Source organism: Coregonus clupeaformis, chromosome 26 (genome assembly GCF_020615455.1).
Source record: "Coregonus clupeaformis isolate EN_2021a chromosome 26, ASM2061545v1, whole genome shotgun sequence".
NCBI classification, from domain to species: Eukaryota; Metazoa; Chordata; class Actinopteri; order Salmoniformes; family Salmonidae; genus Coregonus; species Coregonus clupeaformis.
Genome location: NC_059217.1, coordinates 27,253,255 through 27,262,996, shown reverse-complemented (window position 1 = coordinate 27,262,996; position 9,742 = coordinate 27,253,255). Strand labels below are relative to the sequence as shown.

The 9,742-nt window shown below is 45.1% G+C and overlaps 1 pseudogene; it reads right to left on the bottom strand.

The window, feature by feature from the left end:
• Positions 1-3,144: 3,144 nt before the first annotated feature.
• LOC121539823 lies at positions 3,145-9,265 on the bottom strand (annotated as a pseudogene).
• Positions 9,266-9,742: the final 477 nt, after the last annotated feature.

Genomic DNA, 9,742 nt, shown 5'->3' with positions numbered 1-9,742 from the left:
TAACCATACCCGACCCTAAATGGCAACTATCTAGGGCACGTATGGGGAAGGGCACATCTACAGGCAATATAGGAATCCCTAATTTATGCGCAACCAGCCTATCCATAAAATTCCCAGCTGCGCCGGAATCTACGAGCGCCTTATGCTGGGAATGTGGGGAAAACCCAGGGAAATTTACATTGACCATCATGTGAGCAACAGGGAGCTCTGGGTGAGTTGGGTGCCTACTCGCCTGGGATGGTCCACCAGGGCCCTGCCTGCTGCCTCGATTCCATGAGGGTCCTCTCCTGCACCGGCCCGCAGTGTGTCCTCTGCGGCCACAGTTGGTGCAGGAGACCACCCCCTTGCCGGGTCTCTCCACATCAGCACCTCTAAGCTCCATAGAAGTGGAGTCGGAAGTGCTGGGGGATGGACTGGACGGACCCTGATCCGGACGTCCGCGGGTGGCCAACAGGTTATCCAGCCGGATCTATAAATCTACCAGCTGGTCCAGGTTTAGATTCGTGTCCCTGCAGGCCAGCTCCCTACGAACGTCCTCCCGTAGACTGCATCGGTAGTGGTCAATCAGGGCCCTCTCATTCCATCCCGCGCTGGCTGCCAGTGTCCTGAAATCCAGGGCAAAGTCCTGTGCTCTCCTCCTTCCCTGTCTGAGGTGAAACAGACGCTCCCCCGCCGCTCTCCCCTCCGGCAGATGATCGAATACTGCCCGGAAACGGCGGGTAAAATCCTCGTAACGTACGGACTCAGCATCTATTCCACCCCACTCTGCGTTGGCCCATTCCAGCGCTCTGCCCGACAGACAGGAGATGAGGGAGGACACGCTCTCGTATCCCGAGGGAGCCGGGTGGATGGTTACCAGGTAGAGCTCCACCTGGAGCAGGAAACCCTTACACCCGGCAGCTGTCCCATCATATTCCCTCGGGAGCGAGAGCCGAATTAGATGGCATCATGAGGAAGGAAAATTATGTGGATATATTGAAGCAACATCTCAAGACATCAGTCAGGAAGTTAAAGCTTGGTCGCAAATGGGTCTTCCAAATGGACAATGACCCCAAGCATACTTCCAAAATTGTGGCAAAATGGCTTAAGAACAACAACGTCAAGGTATTGGAGTGGCCATCACAAAGCCCTGACATCAATCACATGGAAAATGTGTGGGCAGAAGTGAAAAAACGTGTGCAAGCAAGGAGTCCTACAAACCTGACTCAGTTTCACCAGCTCTGTCAGGAGGAATGGGCCAAAATTCACCCAACTTATTGTGGGAAGCTTGTGGAAGGCTACCTGAAGCGTTTGACCCAAGTTAAACAATTTAAAGGCAATGCTACCAAATACTAATTGAGTGTGTGTAAACTTCTGACCCACTGGGAATGTGATGAAATAAATAAAAGCTGAAATAAATCATTCTCGCTACCATTATTCTGACATTTCACATTCTTAAAATAAAGTGGTGATCCTAACTGACCTAAGACACGGAATTTTTCCTAGGATTAAATGTCAGGAATTGTGAAATACTTAGTTTAAATGTATTTGGCTAAGGTGTATGTAAACTTCCGACTTCAACTGTATAGTGTATGTGTTAGTCCTTAGGCTTTCTATGGTAATGCAGATACAACCATTGAGCGATTCACATAACATTATAAAAATCGACACTTAAAACTTTGGCTGTCATTGAATCAACAAAAACTGTTGGAAAACGGAAAGTGCATTTTTTTTCTTTATCACTTTCTGAGAAATCTGTTCTCGTTGGGGAAAAATCTTCCATAAACAGCCACTTCTTCAGATGGCACCTTTTTTCTCACCAGCATATATCACCGAGTTATGCTTGTGAACATGATTGAGAATGAGAATACAGGGCTTTCACTTGAATACAGGGTTTCACCTCTGAAAGAGGTTTGGACTTTAAGAGGCCATTATGGAATGAAAACAGTATCCCACAGCTTCTATTCAGAGTTGCCTTGGTCCAACTATTATCAAAAGGTTTACACTAAGAACACAATAGCAAACAGGGGGCAGAAGAGTCTAGTCCAAACAGAGAGAGAGGTGCCCACATAAATAAACAGTGCTGACTAGCTGCCTCAGAACAGCCATTCAATATCTCACATTCACTGATCAGACTTCATCCACCTCCCAACATTTACAAATAAAGTATTATGTTCACAATGTACTGCCCGATTCTCCCCATGCTAACCTATAGCAATGTAACATTCGTATAGTTCACAATCCAACTGCACCATTGACATGATCAAAACATCAGTTAAAAGACGTGGCTATGATTGTCTAGCTTAATGCACTTCTCAACAGTCATTATGACCAAGCTCAACTGAAGGCGTCTCACTGAGCAACAGATTTATTTTACCATTGACCTCAAAGATCAAGAGGGAGAAATCCAGCCCTTGCTCATTGTACGTCAACTACATTAAGGCTTCCTTTCTACACTGCAAGGATTTCTGGACAGCACATTCATTACTTCCAGTACTGCTGTACTTCTCCATAGTATCGCAGTCAGTCAGTCAGTCAGTCAGTCAGTCAGTCAGTCAGTGTGTGTGCCCCCCCCCAAAAAAACAACAACAACAACATCTGCACAAACTGCTAAATATGATGCCAAGAGGAGTATGACAATGGTTTCAAAAACTGTGGTGCTAGAAATTACCACCAAATGGAGCCATTAGGCCACAATGTAACACTATTACTTCCAGATGTGCTGCCTTTCAAGGGGCTCACTTTTTGGGGGAGGAGTAGGCAGCACATCTAAAATGACTGAATTCATACCCAGTTTTTTGGGGGGAGTTCCTATGTACCGTGCATATTCAAAAGGCATTTACGTTAAAGGAAGACATCTATACCCCGTGACCCTGTAAAGGTGACGGGCAAATTCTTCTCTTTTACATAAATGAAAGGAACAAGAAGAATAAATACCCAGGGAAGGTGTCTCTTAGAAGAGAAAAGTGTACACAAAAGGTTCAAAGAAAATGTATGGACAAAACACTATAGTAAAAAAAGGAACGGTTTTAGACAAGGCGAGTTAGTTGTTAAGCTGCTGCAGGAAACAAATACAGTAAAAAATAATAATAATATAGCTCTGGATTGTTAAGTGCTCAGTAAGATGGTTGTGCATCACCCATAAGTTCATTAAGGTTTGGATGTGCCACTCACAGCTGGCAGGTGTGTCCGGTGGGCCTGGGCTGGGTGAAGGTATCCCTGCCTGGGCTCAGTTGAGTGCGTGCTGGCGCATGGTGTGGAAGATCCAGTCCATCTTGGTGGTCCAGCTGCCGTGGTGGGCGTCGTTCATCTGCTTCATGAAGCAGTCCAGGGCCTCCTGCTCTGTCTTGTCCAGTGCCAGGGTCTTACGGATGTAGGCAATGTCATCAAAGGACTGCAGCTCAGGCATCCCGGAGCCCAGCATCATGGAGAACAGGTTGATGAAGAGGTTGGCATTCTGCCGAATGGCCAAGTAGGCCTTATAGCTCATCTCCTGGAACCTGAGAAACAGAATAGGAGGGAAAATGCAGAAGAATCAGTATATACCACTCCCCTTGTTCCCTCTGAATTCTCTAGCCTCAAAAGAATCCTTCCCAAGCATAGATTTGGCCATTGAAATATATAGTCTCTGTTGAAAATGGTTGATTTAGCAGTAGATACTGATATCAGTCCATTTGTTAAAGCAGTAGTATGGGAGAGAGTCTGGAAACTTGGCAGGCAGTAGCCTATCAGACACCCAGGGAGACAGAGCACAGGGAGACAGAGCACACAGGCCACTGTTATATAATAGCTGCCTACTGTGTAGACACTAGCTGTCTGCCACAACATTTACATTCAAGCACTAGACAGACATCCACAGATGCGTCCTCTCACACAAGAAAGAGAAAACAAAGATGGCTACCTCTCAAACTCTCTTGATCACAATCAAGAAGTCTTGTGTTAGGACGAACGGAACTCGCTCTCGCTTGTAGCCACATTATTTTTTTTGTGGTCCAGGAAATGGCCAAAATCTATGTGGAACAGCTGCAATACATCCCAGATTAGCACAGGATAAAAATAAATTAAAATCATGACAATAGCTTGTTGAGAACTCAGGTCCTACCTGCCCATCATCCTTCACCATTATGTTACTGTTGTGTCTGTCACTGATGCCTAGGATGAAGGTCGCCACACAATACCCAGCACAGGATCGTGTAAACAAGTCAACGGCCAGGTCATACCTACATACAGAGTTACAACGTCAAATCTGAGCCGTGACACACTACGATTTACAATTTTCAAACCAACGCAATTGTGAAGGAAAGTGCCCAAACAACATATAGTTTCTTAACATCTCTCCCTTGTTCTTGTCTTTGAGCCACTGGTGTAGTGTTGAGCTGTTGAACTGTAGTGCCCCCTTCAGGCCACCTTTACACTGGATCTGCATGATGGTGTGAGAGCTCCGCACCACCTCGATCAGCCCCACAGTCACCTAGAGACATGTAGCCGTACGGCAACATCCTCAGGTCTAGACCCTGGTTCTGCCAAATGTTCTCCATGATTCTGATGATCTGAAGTGTTAGCATGTCCTGTCGCAGGTCTGAAACCATATTCAGTGTGCCATGGCAGAATTTAAATACATTCCATCCATTTAATCCAACTGATCCAGTACAACATTACAAGGCAAAGCGCTTGTTTAGAACGCAGAATGAATATGAAACCTGACTCGGACTCACCATCTCCGTTTTGAATATGATCTCATTGTTCTGGAAGAGGAGCTCGGACATGATGTCAGGGTTTTCCCAGTTGAGCCACAGTGGCCTTTTGGCAGATGACATGATTCTGCACTCCTCAAGCCTGGGGGTGGCAGAGCATTTTACAAGGTACAAGCAACACAGGCAGCTGCATTAGCTTTATTGATCAATTGGATGAACAGTGTTAGAGTGCAAGTCGTCCGCACTGAGGGGCCCAGTGTCTGAGCACTTTAGTTGACAATCGGTTTACAGATAACATTTCACATTTTCAAGCATGAGCAGAACATTATGATGGGGAACTAGAATGCTTACAGGTTACCTCTGCTCTCTTAGATCAAATTAATGTAACATTCCCACTAGGGCCACTAAAGAGAGATTGCTGACCATTTTAGCCATTGAAACAGAATGTCCCATCTACAGTTTCAATAGTGTCTATGTTAAGGCTGGGGTAAGGCACAGGAGTGCCAGTGTGTATGATTCCCAGCTGGTGTGCAGGGTTGAGGGGGGAAGTGAAGTTCTGCAGGGCATCCATGTAGTCTGGGGTCCTCATCTGCTCCACCAGGAACTTCATCTGCACCTGCAAGGGCCACACAGAGCAAGCTGTGAAGATAGATACCCAATTTGAAATGTGAAGCCTAGTTTTCACAACATTAGGTAAACGGAGCCACTGATGTCAGTTTCGGAAGTGAAACAGAAACGTGGAACAGTAAGCTGAAACAGCAGACATTCTCTAACAGATCATCATGTTGCACAATAAACCTGCATGTATTGGAGAGAGAGAGGGAGTGCTGGGTTACCTTCTAAGTTTCGTCCTTCTACTTCTGTTTGAGGATGTCGGTGAGGTTGATGAGTTTCTCCATGGCTCCACCTATCTGCTCAGGTGCTTGAGGTACATTCCACAGGCCCGGCAGTAGGACTCCGGGAGCAGGCCGAACCGCTGGCTCACCATCTTATTGTGCATCTCAGATCTAGGGCACATAGTGGACAGTGAAAGTGGATGAGTTATAGGGCATTAGCACTCAGTCAACTCTGTGAAAGTAATGGAATTGACTCAGTAAAGTAACTCTTAGTAACTCACTTTAAGTGCCAGAAAAAGAAATGTCCTATCCTTTGGTTAGTCAAGGCCTTTTTCAGCAGAAATCGTACAAGTGGGTTATCAAGTTACTGCTCATATTTTAGAACCTGACAAGAGAGTATGGAGATGAGCCAGTTATTATAGTCATTATGACATTTTATATTTGACAACAGTCCAAACAATCAAAGAAATGTGAGAGGAAAGTCACTCTCTGGAAGCCAAAGCCAAATAAATCCTACCTGGACTAACTGAATGAGTTACTGAGAGAGTTTGTCATCGGTCAAGTACTTCTCAAGGCACCGAACCGCAAAGTCACTGATCATTGGGTCTGGATAGTTACAATCCAGCAGCTCCATGGCTTGCTCCGGTTTTATTGCTGGCCAATCCTTCAGAAGGCAATACATCTAAGAGCAAGAAAAACAACAGTAACTTCACCGCTATCACATTGGTAGTGCTGCAGTAGAAGAGGATTACATTCCCACAAGAGTTCTCAGATAAGTGTCTGAAGAATTTCAGAATTCATTTTCTTTCATTCTCCATTTTTGAGATGTCTTAAAAAAATGTTGGTTCAGTAATGTTAAAAACATTGTAACTTCATCTCTTGAGTTCCACTTGACAGCCAGTAGGATCTTGGGCAGGATTTCAGGTATATTTACACAATATTGCCTGGTAAGCGACAATAGACATGTTAGTCAAGGCCTCACTAGCAGGTTCTGTCCAGGTATCTCCAGGTAAAGTGTGGTGGTGACTACTGATTCTAGTTCTATGGTGGTGACAGTGCTGCTTCTGACAGTACCTGTGCCTCCAGAGGAAGTCTTTCTCCTGCTCTGTGATCTCAGACAGGGGGTCTTGGTTGCACAACTGTCTCAGCTGCTCGCTATCACTGTCTGTTAAGGCTTGGTCTCGCGCCACTCTATTACTCTGCAAGGGATCAGACATCACATCAGACCAGCTCCCATACACATTGAGTGTACAAAACATTAGTAACACCTTCCTAATATTGAGTTGCACCCCTTTTTGGCTTCAGAACAGCCTCAATTCCTTGGGGGAATGGACTCTACAAGGTGTCGAAAGCGTTCCACAGGATGCTGGCCCATGTTGACTCCAATGCTTCCCACAGTTGTGTCAAATTGCCTGGATGTCCTTTGGGTGGTGGACCATTCTTGATACACACAGAAAACTGTTGAGCGTGAAAAACCCAGCAGCATTGCAGTTCTTGACCCCCTAAAACCGGTGCACCTGGCACCTACTACCATACTCCATTCAAAGTCACTTAAATATTTTGTCTTGCCCATTCACCCTCTGAATGGCACACACAATCCATGTCTCAATTGTCTCAAGGCTTAAAAATCCTTCTTTAACCTGTCTCCTCCCCTTCATCTACACTGATTGAAGTGGATTTAACAAGTGACATCCATAAGGGATCATAGCTTTCACCTGGATTCACCTGGTCAGTCTATGTCATGGAAAGAGCAGGTGTTCCTAATGTTTTGTACACTCAGTATATATCCATGTATGCTATTACCTGGCCTGACTGGCAGTAGTTGAAGCCTAGCTCCCTGGATATTGTCCAGTTAGCATGCTCCCCCAGAGTGGTCATGTCTGGGAACTTGACAGGACAGTTGAAGTAGTCAAACTCCATTTCTAGACAGGGTGTCACTATCGTTACATGATGAAACGGGCCAAGGCGCAGCGTGATAAGCGTACATGATTTATTAGATGTACAACACACGAACAAAACAACAAAACGATACGTGAAGTCCTTGGTAACAAAACACAAACCATACACGGAACAAGATACCACACCACACAAATGCCAAACGACTACCTAAGTATGGTTCCCAATCAGAGACAACAAGCAACAGCTGATTCACGTTGCCTCTGATTGAGAACTACCCCGGCCAACATAGAAACACAAAACATAGAAACGAACACCCTGGCTCAACATTAAAGAGTCCCCAGAGCCAGGGCGTGACACAGGGCGTGGGGTACAGGCCACAGGTCCAGAGCCATCTTCCCAGAGACCAGGGTATGAGTGTAGTCATACAGGTTGACGTTCTCCCACGCTAGTGGACAATGCTCCTGAGGAGAGGATCACGGTCAAAGGGTGGCTTCGGTTATTAACACACATATTGTGAATGGCCATCCTTCCACAGAGAATAGTGAATGCATTCCTACAGGCTTGAGTTAATGTTATATGGGGTACTTGTGTAACAACAACACAAACATCCTAATTGCCCCTTGGGGAATAAAAGTCGTACTGAATTGAATTGAAAAGAATAGGAGGCAAACAAACAGACTATGTTTTAGTTCAAGTTAATTGTTGGCTTCAAGGTGTAAAGTAGGTTGCTCACAAAGGATGGCCTTTAGAGGCATTTATCTCTAATTCATCATGGGCACGAAAACCCATCTCTCTGACCTTCAGGTGATATCACTAAGCCCAGGTGTTGGTTACAGTCTTCATGCCTAGGTTACACAGCCATGATCGCTCCATGCCACAAGTCAATAAGTAATTCAACATGCACATTGAGGACACCTCGGGTCATTCAGGTAAGACCATTGAACACCATTCTAGCCAGTAGGTATCATTTCTACCCTTAAAGGTCTGGGGTGTCCGATTAAACTGAGTGCTTGCCTCCTTCGCCCCCTTCCTGCCTTTTACAGAGCAGATGGAGAGACAGAGGCAGGCCGCCCGGGGGATGTCGGAAATGTACATGTCGTAGGTCAGCCACTCGTTCCACCTAGGAAACAAGCACAGACACGGCGAATCACCCTGAACCAATTACAAGTGTAAAAATCACAGCTCAACACACAACCTCCTCTTCCATTACCATTACGATGGGATAAATAGCAACAATATATCTCTTGATGAGTGAGCCACTGTCTGTGACGCCACATGTTTTGTGTGTGTGTAATACCTGGGATTAGAGCATGGCACACGCTGCATGTTCACGTTGTCACACATCTGCTACCCTCCATGGTAGATGCCGGTTCGCACATAACTCTTCATGGACAACAGGAAGAATAGACCAAAAAAAACAGTGAAAACAACCAGCAGTAGCAGCAGTATGATATTCACACCAAGGAGTCAAATAGAAAATGAATTACTGAAAAGTGGCTATAAGAGAAGAGTTAAAAGGCCTAGCCAATCATAGAAACAGAGAAACAGTAAACAAATGTGAAAAAGGTGATTTAAAACAATAACCAATGGAGTACCTAATCTATATCCCGAATGTTCACATTGACATATGTGGCACAGAGCACTCGTATCCGCAGGGTGCCGTTGATGGTCCACAGGGACTTGGTGGAGGACTCTCCATTTATGTAGGGGGTGGCAGTGGAGATGCGCCGGGTGTAGAGGGCATGGTGAAGTTGTCCATGGGTAACTGAGAGCAAAAGCTATCCTTTGCCATCAGCATGAGGTTGGGCATCCTGCCAAGCATGATGCAACTCCTCACATACTGAGAGGAAAAAGGAATAGGATTAAAGGCCCAGTGCAGTCAAAAAACAGATTATCCTGTGTTATATATATACACATACATACACACACACACACATACAGTACCAGTCAAAAGTTTGGACACATCTACTCATTCAAGCGTTTTTCTTTATTTTTTACTATTTTCTACATTGTGAATAATAGTGAAGACATCAAAACTATGAAAGAACACATATGGAATCATGTAGTAACCAAAAAAGTGTTAAGCAAATATATTATAAAAATTATATTTTAGATTCTTCAAGTAGCCACCCTTTGCCTTGATGACAGCTTGATGACAGATTTGCACACGCTTGGTATTCTCTCAACCAGCTTCACCTGGAATGCTTTTCCAACAGTCTTGAAGGAGTTCCCACATATGCTGAGCACTTGTTGGCTGCTTTTCCTTCACTCTGCGGTCCAACTCATCCCAAACCATCTCAATTGGATTGAGGTCGGGCGATTGTGGAAGCCAGG